At 33.5% G+C, this 20,438-nt stretch overlaps 2 long non-coding RNA genes across 3 annotated transcripts; one reads left to right on the top strand and one right to left on the bottom strand.

The window, feature by feature from the left end:
* Window positions 1–2,301: 2,301 nt before the first annotated feature.
* On the bottom strand, window positions 2,302–6,337 carry LOC139861717 (uncharacterized). Of its 2 annotated transcripts, XR_011763909.1 has the most exons (5): window positions 6,138–6,337; window positions 5,789–5,944; window positions 4,459–4,679; window positions 2,911–2,956; window positions 2,302–2,763 (listed from the first exon to the last, which is right to left on the bottom strand). It is a non-coding gene; the product is annotated as an uncharacterized lncRNA (long non-coding RNA). The 2 variants fall into 2 exon arrangements; XR_011763908.1 differs by having other exon boundaries at window positions 2,302–4,679; window positions 6,138–6,336.
* A 10,667-nt stretch (window positions 6,338–17,004) lies between these two features.
* On the top strand, window positions 17,005–19,174 carry LOC139861431 (uncharacterized). The gene is made up of 6 exons (XR_011763764.1): window positions 17,005–17,117; window positions 17,810–18,022; window positions 18,202–18,293; window positions 18,377–18,405; window positions 18,862–18,949; window positions 19,070–19,174. It is a non-coding gene; the product is annotated as an uncharacterized lncRNA (long non-coding RNA).
* Window positions 19,175–20,438: the final 1,264 nt, after the last annotated feature.

Here is a 20,438-nt window from a genome sequence, read left to right as displayed (position 1 = left end):
TTTACTATATGGAATTAGATGTTGCGCCAAAGCAAATACTTTAGATGATTATGATATAGGTGGCGGTTTGATAATATATAGGATGATGGATAATGGGTTATGATGCGGGAATGATGATCGAGAGATTATGATGATAAAATTATTAGGATTATGAGGATAAGATAAATGAGATGATGATAAATGATACATGTTAATGAAGAAAGTGAAATATGGGATAAAAGAAATTAGAATCTTCATTGAAACAGAAAATGATGAACAGTGGAATGGTTAAAGATGTATCAGGTTAGTGGGAGGTCGCGGGTTCAAACCCGTACTTGAGCATTTTTTTAAGGCTACTTCTTTGAGGCAGTATTACTATTACCATTATTACTACTGCCGCAGCCGCCGCCGCTATCATTATCATTATTATTATTTTATTAATATTATGATTATTACTATCATTTTTACTATTACTAGTATTATTATTATTATTATTATAAGAACTATATTATTATTATTATTACAAATAAATATTATCTATATAAAATGATACATATTCATTTCATATATCATAACTAAATTAATATTACATACTAATTTTTAAATAAAATGTTAATATCTATAAAAATATAAAATAGTTATAATTAATCTAGTTATTACAATAACATATAAATTATTAAGATAACAAGTATATTAATATTAATTAATAAATTTGTTTGAATATTATTACATGTTTTAATATATATAAATGATATAGGTTCGTGAATCCGAGGCCAACCTGCATTGTTCAGTTCAGTCGTATGCATAATTTTACTACAAAATATCATATCGTGAGTTCATTTGCTCCCTTTTACTCTTTACATTTTTGGGACTGAGAATACATGTGCTGTTTTTATAACTGTTCTATTAAATGCTTTTACAATCTATATTTTGAAACTGAGAATACATGAAATGCTTTTATAAATGTTTGACGAGATAGACACAAGAAAAACATTCCTCGAATGAATTATTATGCAGACAGAAGTTCTGTGAATTATTATTGAATTAGTTGGACGTGATAATTGCCACTAATTGTTGTGAATATTTTCCCCTAATTATAATTGCTTGGTAACCTAAGAATTAGAAATGGGTATCGCCCTAATTCACGCGAATTCTAAAGGTAGCTACTGAGTTTAACACCCCCACCCAGAATGTTCACTAGACGGAAGAGCTAGTGGGCGTGGTGTTTAGTACTTCGAAGTTTATATATTATACAAACGAGATGTTCTGTTTTGGGGATATTATTGATGCACATTATATGTTAAGGTCGGTTACCATGTTGAGCAATGAAATCAAATCGAATGTTATGTATCGAGAAAATAATTTTTATACACAGGTTATGTGTATTATTTTTGTGCACGAGATATGTGTACGGTTATTAAAAATCGCGAGGAACCTACGGGGGAGAAAAGGATACGAACCTACTCTGCCAAGCATTATGAAAAATGGTTTAGTACACGAGATATGTGTACTATATTTAAATCTTGTGGTCTATCAAAATGATGAATTTTATTGTTTATGATAAACCTATAAACTCACCAACCTTTTGGTTGACACTTGAAAGCATGTTTATTCTCATGTATGAAAGAAATATTCCGCTGTGCATTTGCTCATTTTAGAGATATTACTTGGAGTCATTCATGACATATTTCAAAAAACGTTGCATTCGAGTCGTTGAGTTCATCAAGATTATTATTAAGTCAATTATAGTTGGATATATTATGAAATGGTATGCATGCCGTCAACTTTCGATGCAATGAAAGTTTGTCTTTTAAAAACGAATGCAATGTTTGTAAAATGTATCATATAGAGGTCAAGTACCTCGCGATGTATTCATTTGTTATTGTATTCGTCCTTATGGATTCGGACGAGTCGTCTCACAAAATGCACAATTCCTACTATTTTGTGTCTATTTATGCATCTGCATCAACAGTTTAGTATGAGGTTACAAATCTAATACATATAAACTTTTGAATTTTTATTACTGATACATTTTAATTAATACTCCCTCCGTCCCAGATTAATTGTCCCCAGACAAAAAACACACAGTTTAAGAAATGTCATTATCACACTGTACTTTTTCTGTACTTTTTTCTTACTTTACTGTTTTACCCTCAACTAATTAATTAGAAATCTCTCTCACCTTTGTAATTTAATTAATTCATTAGGGACAATATTGTAAACATCATCAAATTTACTTTCCATATTTGTAAGTGGACAATTAATTTGGAACGTCCCAAAAAGGAATACTGGACAATTAATCCGGGACAGAGGGAGTAGTTGGTATGCATAAAGTATGGTTGGAATGAAGTTGAAATAATAGTAAACCACATCAAAGTTGTTGCATAAACGGTTGCAAATTCACCATTTAGGAATAAAATACATCTCGAATTTGCTCAAATCAACAAATATGCCAACATGACTAATCATGGATTTTTTCTATATAGAATGATTCAAGAGGTATTGACCCGATGCTTAAGATCCGTGGGCCCACCATGTGTTTGGCTTGAATCAGAAACAGGCGCAGGTTCGAACCCATTTCTTCACATTATGGGTATCCAGGGGAGATATTTTAAAGGCACACGTCCCTTTCGGGGTGGGTCTGGTGGATGCCATAGGCAAACAGGGTTAAGGCGTCCTTGTCAAAATACACTTTTTTTGAATCAGAACAGGTATTGACCCATTAACATTAAAAATTCCATTTGATCTACTTTCAGCCCATTTGAATCATTCAATCCATTTAAGCTGTTCCAACATTAGTTAAATTCTTTAGTATAACCCATATGACCCCTTAAGAAAGAATAATAAAGTAGATCAAACAGTTCATAGACTATTGGGTCAAAATTGACACCTCTACTTAAAATGGGCACGAATAAATAAGATATTATGTACCTGTAGTGCCAATCGATATATCACCAGGGTTCCACCAATTAAAGAGCTGGAGCATGGTAAATTACCCAAAAAATCAGTTGCAACAATATAAAAACCATGCACACAAATCAAAAGTCACGAAAGAAAAAGCATATAGTAGACAAAATAAATGCAATTCAGCACATATCACACATAAAGAGCTGACCGTATGTTCTACATTCACAATTTTATCTCAAAATGATATCATATGATAATCAAACAATAAAAGTAGAAAGTATGAAATGTGAATAAAAAATGTATGTTTGTTCTCCATTTTGAATCATTTAAATATGAATGGGTCGATATGGTTTAAATCTTTTTTGTAACAGGTCAAATGAGTAGACATTGAAATTCTAAAAGGAAACAGGTCAAAAAATTTCAAGCATAAAACTACCTAAACTATTTTAGTATGATAGTATATAGTAAATAAATCGTAATCATATTTTATAAGATAATCAATTACTTCAAATAAGGGTATGTATGAAACTTGCCCATTTTTAACCTAATTTGTTTGGACCCATTGCCTATATTCTTCCCAACTGACCCATCTTATTGAAATAATATAGATTTTTTTTATTCATATTTGACGCACAACTTGTATAAAATTTAAACAACTGTTGGATAAGTGTTCAGATCAACCTTCCCCAGCCCGTATTGACACTAAAATTTTGCATATTGAGTTTTGACCCAATTTTAATCCATTTGTTTTCCATATTGAGTTTTGACCCATATATAATCCATTTGACCTATTAACCCACTGACCCGCCCATTATCCACCTCTAGAAAACAACACCTATTGATTTATTGGATGCATTTGAGTTACACCAAACAAAGTAGTCAGTTCACATATCCACGACTGACTATAAGCACCTCCAGTACTGTTAATCCATCGGTAACAATAGCAGCTGCTTCAAGATCAGAACACATGATTAAACCTTTTAACGTTGACTTAATTTGTCAATTCAAACATATACAGAATATGATACCGTTTCAATTACCCTATACTATAGATCATGAACATTAGCAGCAACAACATGCTCTTGCAATTAAAAAAGTCAACAAGTGGAGTCTGTTTGTGAACACAGGTAATAATAGAATAAGATATGAAGACATAGTGAAACCGTAATATAGTGAAAATAGAATAACCAATGCGAAGAAATGAGCTTAGAATCATCACCTCGTAAGTTTTTCCTTTTCTAACTTGAAGATCTCAACAAAACAAATATATATATATTTTTTTACTTTTTTATTTGAAAAAAAAAAGTCAAAGCTGACCAAATGTTTATATGAAGTATGTTAGGCCATTGGATTATGAGTCCATGTACAGAAGAAAGAGCACATTGATTAGATATAAAAATGAGTTCATGTACAGAAGAAAGAGCATATTATCAGAGCATACTATGGATTAGATAATGTACGGTGTTTCAACTCTAAAGGAAAGGAGAAGAGGGTATCTGACTTTCAACATTCACTTACTAATGTCTTGTATTTACCCTTTATACTAAGAATATGCTATGAGGGTTGTAGTACCTGTAGAAATTGAGTATTTCACAACCTTTTGAACGTAGTGATCTGGGAATTCATTAGCTCGGATGTTTTCAAATTTAACGAATCTTCCGAATAATCAGATACGTTGGGTCATATGGTGGCAAGGTGTTCTGCTCCTTCCCTCAAAGCTTCACAACATTGCTCCTATGCTCGTGAATTACAGCGTTGTAACTTTTTAGATCTAATAAGCATATCCTGTACGTCTACACATGTAACATTATAATGAAAAATATAATTAGATGTGATCATGAAATACTACATGTAAGGGTGCAAACCAAAGTCCCACATCGGTCATGGGACAAAAACAAATGTATGTATATAAGTCTAAGGGGAAGTCCCTCTATCACCAATTGGTTTTAGAAAAGGATGGACTCTTGGGCTTATATTGCAGGACATTGTGTTTGGGCTATGCGATCTTACAAGTGTTATCAGAGCTAGGCTATAGCCCCGATGTGGTGGACGGCGCATTAGGGCGCACCCCTGAGCGCACGCAGCGACGTGGCGCACCCCTCGGTCTTTAGCAGCGATGAGTGGACCCAGCTCTCGTTCGAGGGAGACCCTGGCACGATGAGTTGATCCTGGAAGCCTTGTATCAAAATCTCCCTGCCCTACCCACCAGGTTGAGAGTTAACCAAAGTCCCACATCGGTCATGGGACAAAAACAAATGTATGTATATAAGTCTAAGTGGAAGTCCCTCTATCACCAATTGGTTTTAGAAAAGGATGGACTCTTGGGCTTATATTGCAGGACATTGTGTTTGGGCTATGCGATCTTACACTACAAACAGGTCATAATGAAGACATCTTATAAAATTAATATTAAACAAAGTAGTGGAAGATACTTGGAAAAAAATTAAACCTTCAAAGTGAAAATCAATCCTGTCCTCATATTGGGCTTGTTTAGTTAAGAAATCAACTCGAATTTTAGCCTTGTACTGATTACTAAACCTTCAAATGTTACATATATGTATATTACCAAAATATAAGAAACATAAAACTACTACATGTCACTTTTAAGAGCATACTCATATGATTATACCTACTTCAAACCATTATCACTGTTTTTCTTTGAATGGTATTATTATTACTATATATAATGTTATAGTATGACTTTTAGCTTAACTTTCTTTGTGTTGCTATAGCTCATTACCCCACTCTCAGAATAGAACACAAATGACAGTTGACAGGTCAACCTTTTATTTTATTTATTATTTGAATTTGATTTTGAATGGCATTTTCATTAGCATATATGTTACACGCGACAAAGTTCATTATAGCTAATCGGTACGACTAATTGGAAAATTGGAGTTACCAAATTGGTCTTTTAGGATGCTTTGCTCTGACTCCATACTTTGTGTAGGCTTTCTTCCAAATATTGAAGAAAATTAAATTTATCTTCAACATCTTTCCAATTGTGGAGTTGGGTCCTATTGCGGGACGGTATTGTTGTGGAACTACTCAGACGCAACTATTTTTTCAAATAGAACAATACCAAAAATGATATGAACTTCAGCAATTTATGTTACTGTAAAAATCGAAAGGAAAAATAGAAGAAAAGAACAGGAAACCTAATCGAAACGAAAACCCTAGGATCAACCTCCAAATTCAGGAGAAAGAGTATTTATTTTTATCTTTTTTTTAAATAAAAAGAAGAAACGTACGTGGATCTCCTTGTTGGTGGGGGCGCTGGTGGCGGTGATGGTGGTGGTGCTGGTGGCGGGGGTATTTGTGGCGGTGGTGCTGGCCGTGGTTGCGCTGGTGGTGGCGCTGGAGGTGGCCGTGGTTGCTGGTGGTGAGAGGTGGGTTCTGAAAGGGGAAGTGAGGGGTGTTTGAGTTCCGGGGGAAAAAAAAAAAAAAGGCTACAGTATATGTGGTGGTATCGTATTGGGTGACGTTTACAAGAATCATATCTTATCTTATCTTATCTTATACATCATATAAAGCACAAGAACACTGCCACGTGTCCTTCTGCTAATCACTCTCTAATCCCTTAATCCACATGTTAACCTCTGATTAGTGAACTTAATTATCCTTAACACTGCTGAAATCAAGCCACGTGTCACATAAACATCCGGCAATTAACTGCCTCCATTTATCATTCTCCTCTCTCTTTCTTCCAAATTCTATCCACCACAAGATTTTCATCGGCGATTATGGCCTCCGACGGCCGTAATAGCTGTAGCCGGTACAACAGATCAATTCCCTACACTTTTACAAACCGAATGGTACAAATTTTATGTTATAACTCCGGTATACTTTAACTCGCCGGAAGGTTTTCCTGTAAAAAAATCTCAAAGCGTATGACGATGCAATCATATCTTCTTCCGTTACTTCAAAATTAGGGTTCAAGTCATCGTCATCTGTATCTCTCCTTCACAATAGTTGTCACGCCCTTCTTAGAACAAAAAAACCCCTAAAAGAACGACGCTACAATTCATCGAATTCTTCTTGATGATGACGGTGATGTTAATAGTTTGTTTCGATTGTTATTATCCGATATTTTTAATTTTCAATTAGTTATATTGGTACATCTTTTTGAAAAATACGGGTTGATGATTATTGTTTGTGTTTTTGTGCAGAGAACAACGTTATTTTCATTTCGTACGTCATCTGGTATGATATTTGATTCATCTCATGTAATATTAAAAGAACTTGATGTATATGTATATGTGTGATATTTATTGCGTGAGTATTTTTAGATTGATGATGATGCAATATGTGTACTTCACTAATAAACATTTTTAAAATCATATCTTAAACGTCACTGGTCTACTCATATTGATCATAAATCATTATAAAGCTTTGTTGTGTTAGGGTTGATTTATATAGTTAAAAAATAAAAAGTGCTTAAGTTCATACTTCGAATGATAATTTAATTTTTAAAGTATATGATTGTGATGATGATCAAGTGGTTTAAGCCTTCCCTGAAGGCATACGGTTATGCAGGCAACATTTTTTAAAACTGTTGCTCAAAATCATATTTTTTGTTCTTTACAGTAAATTGAATTTTTTTAAATAAAATGATGGAAAGTCAAACTAAATGATTTGAGACTATCAATGATAACTGATATGTAATAGAGTCATTGTAATAAGGAAGAAGCGTGTATGCTAACAGGAGCCGCTAATACTAACCCTTCAATATGTGACAGATTGTGTGGTGGACTGAGGCCGCCTATATGTGTACAATCTTTTCTACTTTTGTGAAATTTACAAATTACTAGAAATGCACATAGAAGACGACTCGGTTCATTGGCACCTACCCAGACGACTTCCAAAAATCCTCTAGATGAGTGGTTTAAATATATACAGTGCGTTGGGCTTCATGAGTTGACAGTTAACACGGTAATGGTTTTTTCCATGGTCTAAATTATGTTTTTTTCAGTAACATTTCAATAAATCAGCTGGTCACCTTCATTGTGCATTGTTCAACTAGATGAACTATGATGAACTTCCAACAGTCAACATGTCATGTTTCTGATAAAATGATCCCCATTGGAATGTGTAGAATGGTTACTAGAGCACAATTCAGGGTTTTTGCAGGAAAGTTGACTTCCAACAGTCAACATGTCAAATGGCAGAATATTGGACCAAGGTTGGAGCTGCAAAGTTAGAGACTAAACTTGGTGATATCATGATCATGGTCCATGGACACATTTATTGAACCATGGTATACTAATCGTGAACTACCAAAGATTTCAAAAAGTTAATGGATTAAGTTTTGGCACTCTGACTTTTTGCCCAGGTATGTGAAGAACTTTAAATAGGGTAGTTTGGTATTTGATTCATGTGCACAAGGTTGCATCGGAGGGGGTTGGATTTGCTTATACTACCATTATTTATCTTATAAAATTGATCAAGACCTTCAATGCTTTATTTTTGCTGATTTATTGACTTTTAAACGTCGATATTTTTTGTTTTTAGGGCTGCATTTATTGACTTGTTACGGGTTCAATTTTTTGTTTTTAGGGCCACAAATACCCCCGCCACCAGCACCACCACCATCACCGCCACCAGCGCCCCCACCAACAAGGAGATCCACGTACGTTTCTTCTTTTTATTTAAAAAAAAGATAAAAATAAATACTCTTTCTCCTGAATTTGGAGGTTGATCCTAGGGTTTTCGTTTCGATTAGGTTTCCTGTTCTTTTCTTCTATTTTTCCTTTCGATTTTTACAGTAACATAAATTGCTGAAGTTCATATCATTTTTGGTATTGTTCTATTTGAAAAAATAGTTGCGTCTGAGTAGTTCCACAACAATACCGTCCCGCAATAGGACCCAACTCCACAATTGGAAAGATGTTGAAGTTTGATTCTTGATGTTATAATTCAGTAGGCTTATAACTACCTTTAGTGGTTTGATTCTTGATGTTATAATTCAGTAGGCTTATAACTACCTTTAGTGGTTTGATTTTTGATGTTATAATTCAGTAGGCTTATAACTACCTTTAGTGATTTGATTCTTGATTTAGAATACTAATAATGAAGTGTAAGAACAAAGATGATAATGGAGAGAAAGAAAGAAACACTTTGTAAGTGTGAGAAATGGTGCAAGTTTAATGCTTGCATTCATGAGTATTTATAGCCTAAAATCTCAATATAAAAATACATACTTTGTGTACCAAAATTGACTATATGTATACACCAAAATTGACTATCCATATCTATATTATTATTATTATTATAACACTCCCCCTTGGATAGCAATTTTATTTTGTTGAAGATCAACTATAAATTACTGCCTCGTTAAAAACCTTGCTAAAGAAAACCCAGTGGGAAAAAACTTTAGCTAAGGGAAAAAGAGTGCAGCATGGAGTTGACTCCCCCTCAAGTAGACATCGCTTCAGCTGTTACATCTTTTGAACATGTCTCATGCCAATGTTATGAACGTGTGTTCTGAAAATAGCAGTTGGAAGTGCTTTCGTGAAAAGATCAGCAGAGTTTTTGCTAGATTGCACATATCTCATTTCAATCTGGTTGTCCTTAATGAGATTTTGAGTGTATGAGAAGAATCTAGGTGGTATGTGTTTTGTTCGGTCACTTTTGATATACCCTTCTTTCATCTGTGCTATGCAAGCTGCATTATCTTCATAGATAGTTGTTGGACTTTTATCGCGTTCTAGTCCACAAGAATCAGTAATGAGTTGTGTCATTGATCTCAACCAAAAACATTCTCGAGTAGCTTCATGTAATGCAATCACTTCGGCATGATTTGACGATGTAGCAACAAGTGTTTGTTTTTGAGAACGCCATGATATTGCAGTACCTCCATTTAGGAATACATATCCAGTTTGAGATTTAGCTTTATGTGGATCAGATAAATAACCTGCATCTGCATAACCAACCAAATCTTGTTTTGATTCGTTAGAATAAAATAATCCTAAATCAGTAGTTCCTCGAAGGTATCGAAATATGTGTTTGATCCCATTCCAGTGTCTTTTGGTAGGAGCAGAGCTGAACCTTGCCAACAAATTAACTGCAAAAGAAATGTCAGGTCTTGTACAATTTGTAAGATACATAAGAGCTCCAATTGCACTAAGATATGGTACTTCTGGTCCAAGAATGTCTTCTTGATCTTCACATGGACGAAATGGATCAGCTTCAACATTGAGTGATCTAACAACCATAGGAGTACTTAATGGTTTTGCCTTGTCCATATTGAAACGTTTCAAAATCTTTTCAGTATATGTTGTTTGATGTACAAGTAAACCATTAGGCATATGCTCAATTTGTAAACCAAGGCAATACTTGGTTTTTCCGAGATCTTTCATTTCAAATTCTTTCTTTAGAAGTTGAATGGCTTCATGGATCTCTTTATTTGTACCTATGATGTTAAGATCATCAACATAAACAGCTATGATCACATATCCGGATGTTGTTTTCTTAATGAAAACACAAGGGCAAGTAAGATTATTTGTATACCCTTTGCTTATCAAGTAATCACTTAATCGGTTATACCACATACGTCCCGATTGTTTTAACCCATATAAAGATCTTTGTAATTTAATCGAATACATTTCTTTGGGTTTTGCATTTGATGCTTCTGGTACCTTAAATCCTTCAGGTATCTTCATATATATATCACTATCAAGTGATCCATATAGATAAGCAGTCACAACATCCATGAGATGCATTTCTAAATTTTTAGAAACTGCCAGACTGATTAAGTACCTAAAAGTAATTGCATCCATAACAGGAGAATAAGTTTCTTCATAATCAATTCCCGGTCTTTGAGAAAAACCTTGAGCTACAAGTCTAGCTTTATACCTTGTAACTTCATTTTTCTCATTTCTTTTTCGGACAAAAATCCATCTGTATCCTACAGGTTTCACATCTTTAGGAGTGAGAATGATGGATCCGAAAACTTTTCTTTTATTGAGTGATTCTAATTCAGCTCGTATTGCTTCTTTCCATTGAGCCCAATCATGTCTATTTTGACATTCAACCATAGATGTTGGTTCTGGATCATCATCATTATTCATGATGTCATATGCAACATTAAATGAAAATTTCTCATCAAGATTTTTCATTTCATTTCGGTTCCATAATATTTTTGAATATGCATAATTGATTGCAATTTCTGTATTGACATCATCAATCTCCTCTGCAGTAGGAGTACTGATTTGTGGTTCTTCTTGAACACTTTCTTTTACTTCATTATCAGCTGATTTTCTTTTTCGAGGATTTTTATCCTTTGAACCGATTGGTCTTCCACGTTTCTGACGTGGCAAAGATTCATGAGTGACGTTATTGCCAGCTTTTGGAATTTCAATTCGAGCTGGAGTATTTACTGCTGGTATATATGATTTTGTCACCGTTTTTGTATCTGTAAATGCATCAGGCAATTGATTTGCAAGTTCTTGTATATGCATTATCTTTTGAACTTCTGTCTCGCATTCTTTTGTGCGAGGATCAAGATACTTTAATTGAGGTTCACACCATGAAACATCATTTTCTTTATTTTTCATTTCTCCCCCTAATCTAGGGAACAATGTTTCATTAAAATGACAATCAGCAAAACGTGCTGTAAAAACGTCACCTGTCATAGGTTCAATATACCTTAATATTGAAGATGTTTCATATCCAACATATATTCCCAACCTCCTTTGAGGACCCATTTTTGTACGTTGTGGTGTCGCAATTGGAACATACACTGCACAACCAAATGTTCTAAGATGGGAAATATTTGGCTCTTGACCAAAAGCAAGTTGTAGGGGGGAATATTTATGACTTGCACTTGGTCTGATGCGAATCAATGCAGCAGCATGTAAAATTGCATGACCCCATATAGATACAGGGAGTTTTGTTCTCATTATCAATGGTCTAGCGATTAACTGTAAACGTTTAATCAATGACTCGGCTAAACCATTTTGTGTATGCACATGAGCAACAGAATGTTCAACAACAATTCCTATAGACATGCAATAGTCATTAAATGCTTGAGATGTAAATTCACCAGCATTATCAAGTCTCACCCTTTTAATGGTGTAATCAGGAAAATGAGCTCTCAATTTAATAATTTGGGCAAGAAATTTTGCAAATGCCACATTACGGCTTGATAACAGACAAACATGAGACCATCTGCTAGATGCGTCTATTAGAACCATGAAATATCTAAATGGTCCACATGGTGGATGAATTGGTCCACATATATCACCTTGAATTCTTTCAAGAAACATTGGTGATTCTTTCTCAACCTTAAGTGGTGAGGGTCTAGTTATCAATTTTCCAAGAGAGCAAGATGTACATGGAACCATTGTATCATGATGGATTTTTCTATCCTTTAGTGGATGTCCATGAGTACATTCAATAATCCTTTTCATCATTGTTGATCCTGGATGGCCTAATCTGTTATGCCATAAACTGAATACACCAAGATCAATATATTTTTCGTTAACTACCATATGTATTTCTGGTACATTTATATGTGTATAATGTAATCCAGAACTAAGTCTTGGCAGTTTTTCAACCACATGACTCTTGTCAGTGATACTTAAATATTTCTCATTTTCTGTTGTCACTGACTGATAATCATACCCGTTAAGGTATATGTCGGAGAAACTCAATAAATTTCTGCTTGACTTGGGAGAAAATAAGGCATCATTTATTAAAAATTTTGTACCATTTGGTAGTATGAAATTTGCCTTTCCTATCCCTTTTATCAAGTTAGCAGGTCCTGATATTGTATGTATAGTTCCTTCCGTTGGTTTTAGATCAATAAAATATTTCTCGGATTTAAGTATAGTGTGTGTAGTTCCACTGTCTGCTATACAGAGATCTCCACCACTTGATTGATGTTGTATTCCAGCAAAATTCATATTGAACTTCATATATAAGAAATAAATAGTGAGTACATTAATATTACACAATATTTTAAACGCAAATAGATAGTACTGAAACATTTAGCAAACATAATGACAAAGACAGACGATATTAAATCGTTTATTTTTCAAAAGACACACAACTTAAACATTCAAGAAATCTTCATATAAATCAGATGGTTTCTCAGTGACTGTTGGATCAATATTATCCACAAAATTTACTTCCTTTTCTTTACCTTTCAGCGAATCCTGATACATCTTAACAAGATGTTTAGATGTTCGGCAAGTATTAGCCCAGTGGCCCATTCTACCACATCTGTAGCAAGATTCTTCAGAATTTTTAGAAGAATTTTCTTCAACATCTTGTTTAATGGGCTTGTTTTGTGGTTGATATTTATATTTTCGTGGATTACTATTTCTTTGACCACCACGGCCACGACCACGACCACGTCCACGCCCATTACCATTACCATAAGGATGGTTTCTACCATAGTTATGGCTTTTGGCATGATGATGGTGATGGTTATTATAACCACGACCTTGCCCGCGTCCTTGTCCCTGTTTATAATTATTTGCAGTATTTGCTTCAGGGATTGCAAGTGTACCAGTAGGACGGGATTGCTGATTTTTCATTAATAGCTCATCATTTTGCTCTGCAACTAAGAGATATGAATTAAGTTCAGGATATGTTTTGAACTTTAGCATTCTCAAATTTCTTTGCACTGTGATGTTTGCAGCATTCATTGTGGAGAAAGTTTTCTCCATCATGTCTGCATCACTAATTTCATGTCCACAGAATTTAAGTTGTGAACATGTATTATACAGAGCTGAGCTGTATTCATTTACTTTCTTAAAGTCTTGGAACCTTAATGTTCTCCATTGTTCCATTGCAGCTGGAAGTAAAATTTCTCTTTGATTATTGAATCTGCTTTTGAGACCTTCCCATAAAACATGGGGATCTTCTACAGTCACATAATTATTTTGTAAGCATTCATCAATATGTTGATGAATAAAGCAACATGCCGTAGCTTGTTCTTTTTCAGAACAAGTGTTGTTTTCATTTATGGTTTCAAGAATGCCCATTGATTTAAGATGCATTTTTACTTTTATAACCCATGGCATGTAGTTGTTTCCAGTTGATTCTAAAGGAGTAAATTTAAGCTTTTCCAGATTCGACATTTTCTATTATCAAAAATTAAAACAAACATCATGATAAATTAGAGTCAATTTATATTCATAAGTATATAAACATTAAACATAAATTTAATATAACATAAATGATAAGTAGGTGACAGTGTCGACCATGTGTAAGCAATCATAAATAAATGTTATATAACAAAAATATAAATATTAGTAAACATAAATGAAAATTTGGCGACAGTGTCGACCATATATTTTTTCAGGTGGTATAACCGACCTATATCATTCTGGTGGTATAACCGACCATATATCATTTTGGTGGTATAACCGACCATATATCATTTTGGTGGTATAACCGACCATATATCATTTTGGTGGCAGAGCCAACCATATTTAGTATTAAGATTATCGTGCTGATAACGTGTTATAATTCAGTAGGCTTATAACTACCTTTAGTGGTTTGATTCTTGATGTTATAATTCAGTAGGCTTATAACTACCTTTAGTGGTTTGATTCTTGATGTTATAATTCAGTAGGCTTATAACTACCTTTAGTGGTTTGATTTTTGATGTTATAATTCAGTAGGCTTATAACTACCTTTAGTGATTTGATTCTTGATTTAGAATACTAATAATGAAGTGTAAGAACAAAGATGATAATGGAGAGAAAGAAAGAAACACTTTGTAAGTGTGAGAAATGGTGCAAGTTTAATGCTTGCATTCATGAGTATTTATAGCCTAAAATCTCAATATAAAAATACATACTTTGTGTACCAAAATTGACTATATGTATACACCAAAATTGACTATCCATATCTATATTATTATTATTATTATAACAAAAACTACTACATGTCACTTTTAAGAGCATACTCATATGATTATACCTACTTCAAACCATTATCACTGTTTTTCTTTGAATGGTATTATTATTACTATATATAATGTTATAGTATGACTTTTAGCTTAACTTTCTTTGTGTTGCTATAGCTCATTACCCCACTCTCAGAATAGAACACAAATGACAGTTGACAGGTCAACCTTTTATTTTATTTATTATTTGAATTTGATTTTGAATGGCATTTTCATTAGCATATATGTTACACGCGACAAAGTTCATTATAGCTAATCGGTACGACTAATTGGAAAATTGGAGTTACCAAATTGGTCTTTTAGGATGCTTTGCTCTGACTCCATACTTTGTGTAGGCTTTCTTCCAAATATTGAAGAAAATTAAATTTATCTTCAACATCTTTCCAATTGTGGAGTTGGGTCCTATTGCGGGACGGTATTGTTGTGGAACTACTCAGACGCAACTATTTTTTCAAATAGAACAATACCAAAAATGATATGAACTTCAGCAATTTATGTTACTGTAAAAATCGAAAGGAAAAATAGAAGAAAAGAACAGGAAACCTAATCGAAACGAAAACCCTAGGATCAACCTCCAAATTCAGGAGAAAGAGTATTTATTTTTATCTTTTTTTTAAATAAAAAGAAGAAACGTACGTGGATCTCCTTGTTGGTGGGGGCGCTGGTGGCGGTGATGGTGGTGGTGCTGGTGGCGGGGGTATTTGTGGCGGTGGTGCTGGCCGTGGTTGCGCTGGTGGTGGCGCTGGAGGTGGCCGTGGTTGCTGGTGGTGAGAGGTGGGTTCTGAAAGGGGAAGTGAGGGGTGTTTGAGTTCCGGGGGAAAAAAAAAAAAAGGCTACAGTATATGTGGTGGTATCGTATTGGGTGACGTTTACAAGAATCATATCTTATCTTATCTTATACATCATATAAAGCACAAGAACACTGCCACGTGTCCTTCTGCTAATCACTCTCTAATCCCTTAATCCACATGTTAACCTCTGATTAGTGAACTTAATTATCCTTAACACTGCTGAAATCAAGCCACGTGTCACATAAACATCCGGCAATTAACTGCCTCCATTTATCATTCTCCTCTCTCTTTCTTCCAAATTCTATCCACCACAAGATTTCCATCGGCGATTATGGCCTCCGACGGCCGTAATAGCTGTAGCCGGTACAACAGATCAATTCCCTACACTTTTACAAACCGAATGGTACAAATTTTATGTTATAACTCCGGTATACTTTAACTCGCCGGAAGGTTTTCCTGTAAAAAAATCTCAAAGCGTATGACGATGCAATCATATCTTCTTCCGTTACTTCAAAATTAGGGTTCAAGTCATCGTCATCTGTATCTCTCCTTCACAATAGTTGTCACGCCCTTCTTAGAACAAAAAAACCCCTAAAAGAACGACGCTACAATTCATCGAATTCTTCTTGATGATGACGGTGATGTTAATAGTTTGTTTCGATTGTTATTATCCGATATTTTTAATTTTCAATTAGTTATATTGGTACATCTTTTTGAAAAATACGGGTTGATGATTATTGTTTGTGTTTTTGTGCAGAGAACAACGTTATTTTCATTTCGTACGTCATCTGGTATGATATTTGATTCATCTCATGTAATATTAAAAGAACTTGATGTATATGTATATGTGTGATATTTATTGCGTGAGTATTTTTAGATTGATGATGATGCAATATGTGTACTTCACTAATAAACATTTTTAAAATCATATCTTAAACGTCACTGGTCTACTCATATTGATCATAAATCATTATAAAGCTTTGTTGTGTTAGGGTTGATTTATATAGTTAAAAAATAAAAAGTGCTTAAGTTCATACTTCGAATGATAATTTAAATTTTAAAGTATATGATTGTGATGATGATCAAGTGGTTTAAGCCTTCCCTGAAGGCATACGGTTATGCAGGCAACATTTTTTAAAACTGTTGCTCAAAATCATATTTTTTGTTCTTTACAGTAAATTGAATTTTTTTAAATAAAATGATGGAAAGTCAAACTAAATGATTTGAGACTATCAATGATAACTGATATGTAATAGAGTCATTGTAATAAGGAAGAAGCGTGTATGCTAACAGGAGCCGCTAATACTAACCCTTCAATATGTGACAGATTGTGTGGTGGACTGAGGCCGCCTATATGTGTACAATCTTTTCTACTTTTGTGAAATTTACAAATTACTAGAAATGCACATAGAAGACGACTCGGTTCATTGGCACCTACCCAGACGACTTCCAAAAATCCTCTAGATGAGTGGTTTAAATATATACAGTGCGTTGGGCTTCATGAGTTGACAGTTAACACGGTAATGGTTTTTTCCATGGTCTAAATTATGTTTTTTTCAGTAACATTTCAATAAATCAGCTGGTCACCTTCATTGTGCATTGTTCAACTAGATGAACTATGATGAACTTCCAACAGTCAACATGTCATGTTTCTGATAAAATGATCCCCATTGGAATGTGTAGAATCAGGGGCGGAGCCAGGATTTCCTAATGGGGGAGGCTCACGCACAGTGGCAGAACCACGATTTTTTTTCACCGGGGCTAAAAATTTTTTTAAAACCATAGCAATTTTTTGGGCAAAATAGGGAGGTTTTGGGGCAAAAAATGGAGGTTTTTAGGCAAATTATGGAGGTTTTGGGGCAAAATTGAAGATTTGTGGTAAAAATTTGAAGGTTTTGGAACAAAATTTGGAGATTTTTGGGTATATTTGAAGGTTTTTGAGGCGAAGGTAACTTCTATATTTAAATAAATTAAATAGAATCATATTGCATGTATTGGAAAGTATATGATTAATAATTTTATAGGCTTGAATAAGGGAGGCTTGTTAATTTTATGGGCTTGAATAAGGGAGGTTTGTTAATTTTATGGGCTTGAATAACAAATACCAAGTATATATATTGAGCTGATTAATCTTGTTGGGGGTGGCACAGCCTCCCTTGGCTACCCCACTCCCTCCGCCCCTGTGTAGAATGGTTACTAGAGCACAATTCAGGGTTTTTGCAGGAAAGTTGACTTCCAACAGTCAACATGTCAAATGGCAGAATATTGGACCAAGGTTGGAGCTGCAAAGTTAGAGACTAAACTTGGTGATATCATGATCATGGTCCATGGACACATTTATTGAACCATGGTATACTAATCGTGAACTACCAAAGATTTCAAAAAGTTAATGGATTAAGTTTTGGCACTCTGACTTTTTGCCCAGGTATGTGAAGAACTTTAAATAGGGTAGTTTGGTATTTGATTCATGTGCACAAGGTTGCATCGGAGGGGGTTGGATTTGCTTATACTACCATTATTTATCTTATAAAATTGATCAAGACCTTCAATGCTTTATTTTTGCTGATTTATTGACTTTTAAACGTCGATATTTTTTGTTTTTAGGGCTGCATTTTCTGGCATGGGTGATAATCTTTAAAAGTCAATTGACCATAATTAGTCAACTGGAAAGTCATTTGCAGGTCCATGGTTTTAAGGTTAGTTTATTGACTGTATAAATTTACATACACTATCACAGAAGATAACCTAATTCTTAACCTAATTCTTTTGATTTCTGCAGGTTTAAGCATTAATTTTAGACTTGACAAGGTAATTTTCTGAATTCTATTTTGCAATTTCGTTATTGTTAACTAAATTAATTCGGACATGTTTGTGGTTTGTTTTGTTGACCCAATACATATGGTTTTGAAATACTTTGCAAGATGTGAGAGCAGACAAAAATCAAAGTTTTCATCTTGTGATGTAACATCTGAACATTTAATATTTGGCTTTATAAATTGTATGGTGGGTGTTCTATAAATTAGAAAGTTTCCTTGATAGTGTCATTTACGCTAACCGAGTTTATAGGTTTTGTAATCAATTCCAAAGGTCTTAATTATGATTCAAAAATACAAGAAAACGACAATATTGTGTGTTTATGTGATAAGTACATTGTATCAAATTTCAGCTTTAAAGTGTTCTAAAAAACTAATTTGTATGCAGTTCCCATGGCGGATCTAAAACTTCGTATTTTTGCTTCATTGATGAAATCATGCTCATTTATAGGTTTGGATCATTTCTAAATCAAGGAACTCAGTGAGAAAGTAAGATCGGGGAAGGTTACACCAAAGGAGTTCCAGTGGTTCACTTTAAGGTTAGTTTTTGTATATAACTGCGTTTTGAAGTTAACAATATCCTCATACTTGTGTGCGTTGTGCAATGTAAAGATTATAATTGCTGATATAGTGTGACTTTCTTGCCAAATGAGTTGCAGTGTTGCACATCAGCGGGCTCTATTTTTTGCTTCGATCATGCGTTTTATTTATTAAACCATTTCACATGCAAACATACTTATTCAATCATGTTCCTTATTTTATGCTTTTTTCGTAATTGTGTAAAATTTTTCATAATAATATAAATCTATTTGGGTAAAAAAATTATATTGCTTTAGTAATTTGGGTCAACATTACCTTTGCATGAATAAGATGGATACATTGGGGTTTAAATACTTCTGAATAGCTGATTTGTGTGACCTGTGTCATCGTTCCTGTTAATTGGGTCAAGGTTACTGCTGCTACTTAATCTTTGATAATGGTCAAACTTGCTACTGATATGGGTTTCGGGTCAACATTACTACTGTTTAATTATTCTGGGTCAAGAATGATTCAATTTGGGTCAAGCCTGGTATGGTTATAAAGACACTGGTAAAAGGCTTGTGATAAATTGGATGAGCAAATATGGTTGGCAAAAGGTTTGGAATCTAAATATGAGGACAATTATTAGATTAGTTTTTGGATTTTGAGTTTGGGAGTTTCATTAAAAACTCCCCTATGTGGTATACTACTAGAAATGTATGACTTTTATAAGATGTAATTAAGAGGTAAGCATACAAAGACAGTGTGTGACAACCCGGAAAATTTCCGATTAAATTTAAACTAAAACTTCGACTGTTTCCGACGATTCACGAATAACCGGTTATAAAAAGATATGTAAATATATATGTGTGTGTATATACATCATTTACAATCATTATTATTATCAGTATTATAATTATTATTAATAATTATCATAAATATAATTACTAATATATTATTAATATTATTAGTATTAGTATTAATACTTAACTTTAATATTAAAATAATGAAATATCATTATTATTATTATTAATATTATTATTACTAGAATTATTAAAAATTCTATAAATATTATTATCACCATTATAAAACAACTTATTAATATTTTCATTTAATATAATTATTATTATTATTATTATTATTACTATTATTGATATAATTATTATTATTGTTATTATTATTATTATTTAATATTATTATTAATTATTAATCTTAATTAAATAAAATGAAAAAGAACAAATACCTAATTTAGGTCACGTATAATTTTTTTTATTTTTGTGATCTACTTTTGACTTTTCATATATTTTATATAAAAAAAGCAAAATTAGGTATCTGCTTTTAGTTTTTTATATAATCGTGATTTATTTTTTATATGATCGTGATTTGCTTTTAATTTTTTTAATTAATCGTGATACATATTTTTTCCTTCTCTGCTGTAATCTAGTCAACACACGCTCACATTCGTGTATAAATTGAACCGTTCGAATGTTTCATCATCATCAACAATTA

This window comes from Rutidosis leptorrhynchoides, chromosome 8 (assembly GCF_046630445.1).
Source record: "Rutidosis leptorrhynchoides isolate AG116_Rl617_1_P2 chromosome 8, CSIRO_AGI_Rlap_v1, whole genome shotgun sequence".
Classification (NCBI taxonomy): domain Eukaryota; kingdom Viridiplantae; phylum Streptophyta; class Magnoliopsida; order Asterales; family Asteraceae; genus Rutidosis; species Rutidosis leptorrhynchoides.
This window is presented reverse-complemented; position numbering and strand designations above follow the sequence as displayed.